The sequence below is a fragment of the Rhipicephalus microplus genome, chromosome 8 (assembly GCF_043290135.1).
Source record: "Rhipicephalus microplus isolate Deutch F79 chromosome 8, USDA_Rmic, whole genome shotgun sequence".
Classification (NCBI taxonomy): Eukaryota; Metazoa; Arthropoda; class Arachnida; order Ixodida; family Ixodidae; genus Rhipicephalus; species Rhipicephalus microplus.
The window spans coordinates 76,571,010-76,575,344 of record NC_134707.1 but is presented as its reverse complement, the minus strand read 5'-3'; the positions used below and the strand labels follow the sequence as shown (position 1 = coordinate 76,575,344).

Genomic DNA, 4,335 nt, shown 5'->3' with positions numbered 1-4,335 from the left:
CCTCAGGGCTCGTAATGTCATAGCTTCATAGTTGATAGCCTTCAAACTGCAGCTAAACAGATGAGTGCACATGGCAGATGTAGCTGCAGTGTATGTTCAGAAACATTACCTCCGAGATTGCTCACACATCTCGGAAGCCAAATCACCATCTTTGTTTTTCGGCTATCGGTAATGAGGTAGTATGGTTAGTTTCATAAATGTTAGTCTGCACAAGCTTTCTATGATGGTTTAAGTTGAAATTTAAAAATTTCATTACATGTGGCGTTAAATTTCTACAGGAGCTGGCCTACAGCCCTCAAATGGAGTTGAAACGAACCTTTTCCATTCGAAATGTGCAGATTGTAATGCCTTTACCAGTCCACCTTGCCCCCGATATGCTGTGAAATGGTTTACGTCAGAGTAAGCACAATGTCTGGTTGATTACAAGTGCATAAATCCCGACAAAAAAAAAAAAAACACCCATTGGGCGTGAAAACACGCTCCCCCGTGCAAGCTGAGACAATCGAGAACATAAAGTGTGGCTGAGATTGCATGCAGCTACAATGCCCGCAGTGAAGCCATGGAGAAGTAGTCGTACTTGACAAACAAGATGCCACTTCCGTGTTTATATACCGCAACAGCAAGTCCTGCCTGTGCTGTGTGACATAACGTGACAAACTGCAAATACAGTTGCACTTGAAACCCAGCCTTAGTTATACGATATCACTTCAGTGTTCATAATCTGGGACAGATTCTTAGCTATTCTGCATGGCATTATTGGACAAACTGCATATCTTCCCCTGGCTTACAGTAGTATAGCAGTGCACTATTGTCTAGGTAGGAATCTTGCACTCTGTCGTGCAAGATTCCTACTTACACAAGACTGCACTGTTCCGAAATCGCGAATTTATTGCTGAATTTACAAAAGAAACACGACACTTCCTCAGAAGCTAGACACAACAAAGCTGGCTGACATATTCATTACAACTGTGCAACCTTTTTTTTTTTGCTTTATAGTGGCGAACCGGGATCCAAAATTTACGGCATAGTGCCAAAGAGAGCACTGCATCAAGAATCTGCAGGCATTCTTCATATCACTGTTTCAAGTGTGCACGGGGCACAGTGAAATATGTTTATAAATTGAAAACCTCTACTTCTGAAAGGCATAGATAGTGCATGACACAGCCGAGAGTTGCTTAAAAACAGTGACCTACGATACGACATGCCGTGCCAATTGAGGCGCACCGTTATGTCAAACAGCGGCCCAAAAGCGATATGCAACCGTCCCAACAGTTCTGCAAATACAGCACACGGCTGACAGCAGCACTGACCCGTTAAAAAAAAAAAAAAGACCACGATAGGCAAAGGAATGATGTTTCCCGCCAAATAAATTTGTCAAGGGTTCAAAAAACTTCTTTAATGAGAGCTCCTGTTTTGTACAATAGCAAACAACAACACAACGAACGATTGAAACCAGATATGTGAACGAGTAGCGAGAAAAAAGATAATGAAAAAAGAAAGAAAAGTGGGATTATACGCTAACAGGCCGCAACCTAGTCAAGACAAACATCTCAAACGGTGGATCACATTTCGTTGCCTGAAAGCTATGGATTTTGTTTTTCAACTTTGTGAACGTCGGCCAACAAGCCTTGCGGGCGCTGTGAAGTTCCCGCGCCAATGAGGTTACATATTTTCATAAAGCCAATACGTAGGCACGGAAAAAAGTCCTAGCTTGGACGTTTACGGCACCGTAAAAAAACAAAAAAAAAACAAAGTCAGTTGGTTTTGTCACCGCACAGTGTCCGATGCAGGGAGTCCGGATAAAAACTGCATTGAAGAACTCACAAACAGAGGAACAGATGGCTGAAAAGAACTCGAAGCAAAAAGAAAAAAAATACCACAAGGAGAACACAAAGAAAAACAGGAGCTACGCAGTGGTTTTGGAATAGTTAGCCCAGTCCACCCATTTCGAACAAAAGCGAAACGCTGGACGAGCTAATTTGCAGCCGGTGGATGGTCAACGGCGGGCATTTTGTTTTTCCCCTCCATTCGAGCTTGCTAAGCCTTGGCCGCCTTCTCGGAGGTGCCTTCGTCTCGCCCGCCGCAAGGGTCCCAAGCGAGACGCTCTTCATAGAAACGAATCACCACCTGCGGGCAGCGAATGTTTGCGACTCGAGCAGGCACTATGTCAGCCTCGTCACAATCCTTCCACTTGATCACGAACATCAGTTCACCGGACGATTTGGTGGCTCCAATGATTCGGTCCGGGTCCAAGCCGCGGTCGAACCCACGTGGCTTGGCGTCGCCATCCTGTTTTTTCTTCTTGCGGCTCGGGGCGTCGGCGTCGTCTTTCATCTTGGTCGACTGTGACTCGGCCTTTTGCTTGCGCTTCTCTTCGAACTGCGATATGAGACCCGGGCAGTCGAGGTTCTCCTGAGGTTCCCAAGTGTTCTCGTTGTCACTGTATCCCTTCCACTTTAGCAGGTATTCGACTTTGCCCTGCCTCACGCGCCGGTCGAGTATCTTTTCAACGATGAACTCCTCAGGTTCCCCCGGGGTGCCGTCTTTGTGCGTTCTCTTCTTGTCGGTCCTCTTGCCGGTTTGTTCCATTGGGTGGTGGGGGACGCCCGGTTGAGTGTGTAGCGTTGCGCGCCAAGCGCGAGTCAAAACGTCGCTGTGAAGACGACGGATTCAGGTAGGCGCTAATAATCCAATCCGCGCGCCATGCACACCGAATGCGTCCGAGAAACGAAGGATAGCTTGCGACCGTTGAAAACTCGTCGAACAAAAGAAAGAAAGAAGCGCGTTATGGCGAAACGCGCAAGTCACAGAGACGCCGGTAACAACGTAACGGCTCTGGCTAGGCCTACGGGCAACTGAACGATGGAATGCAGCGGCGCTTACTATTGCTCCAACCAACTACTCTTACACCGTGCTCCGACCTACCAGCAGGCGCGAGCCAATCCCGTTTCGCAACTGGTAGCCGGCGCGTTCGATTTGATTATTTTATGACGCTACTCTGCTTTCGAATAACGAAACATCGTGGAAAAAAACCTGCACCTAGAACGTTTTCGTGACGTCAGTGCAAGGTTTCAACGTCACGTTAGAATCGAACGCGCCGCACCGGGCAGCGTCAATTGCTTCAAAAGATGGGCAATAGGAGCCGCCACATTCCTACATCTTTCAAGGTTGTTGACATGCGACCTTTTACCGCTCTACGGCTTTGCGGCTTTGATCGGACAAAAGGGAGGAGGACAAAAAATGCTAATGAAAAACAATGTAGAAGGCGCGTCGCGGAGACGGACGGTCCCGGGCGGCGAGGATTCAAATAACCGCGCAAAAAGAAGGAAGAAGTAAACGGAAACACGAGAAAAAGCAGCGAAGGGAATTCAAACGTTCGAATAAAGAGGTTTCCTAGGCGGGACCGCCGAGGAATGGTGGCCCGACGAAGCATTTTCGTTTGTATTAATCGTCCGCTGCCTTCATTCAGCTGGGGGGCACTAATATTTCACTGGCAGCAGTAAACAACAATGGCACTGCACGAATACACGCCAAAGCTTACAACTACGGAAGCAACACTGTACATGTGTAGAAGATAATTAGATTTGCATCTCGATCGTGGTGTGCGCGAGGACAAACTTCCTCGAATCCAGCCAACAGTCATATTGCCGCCCTTTTGTGTTGATTCCACAACTTTATTTGCTTCAAGCAACGGATCCTTCGCGAAACTATTGATTTCAAGTAAGAGCACGGCGAGAGCATATAAGTGGCAGTTAGTTACGCACAAACATTAGTGAACTTTTTTTAGCAACGCGTCACTTGAGAGTAACACGGAAGAGTTGTTTTCAACGATCATGACATACTTTTAAAAGCCACCGAGCCCTATCACGAGAATTGCGGGGGCCATAGCGATGGTTTGCTTGCATCTGCGTGCTTGGCGTACAGCACTTTTCTTTCTCTCACATTGCACAATGCTCTCTCCCATCTATTTACCCTAGCGCACAACAAGCGCATCACTTTGCAGGCAACAACGACTGTCGTGGGTTCATATCCATGCGAAGATGCAATGCGCAAACGCGGAATGACAAATCACCTGGACTGATCTATCAGTTTTTCTGGGGCGGTTGACCAAGCCTACGGTCGACAGAGCGTCATATATCGGAGAACGGCGCCTACAATTACGCATCGACCGGCATACCTGCGATGGCTGCATTACAAGCGCATCACTTTGCAGGCAACAACGAGTGTCGTGGGTTCATATCCATGCGAAGATGCAATGCGCAAACGCGGAATGACAAATCACCTGGACTGATCTATCAGCATTTCTGGGGCGGTTGACCAAGCCTACGGTCGACA

General features: G+C 47.5%; 1 pseudogene; it reads right to left on the bottom strand.

Annotated features, from left to right (window-relative positions):
* Positions 1-1,381: 1,381 nt before the first annotated feature.
* Positions 1,382-2,889, bottom strand: LOC119185346 (chromobox protein homolog 3 pseudogene; annotated as a pseudogene).
* Positions 2,890-4,335: the final 1,446 nt, after the last annotated feature.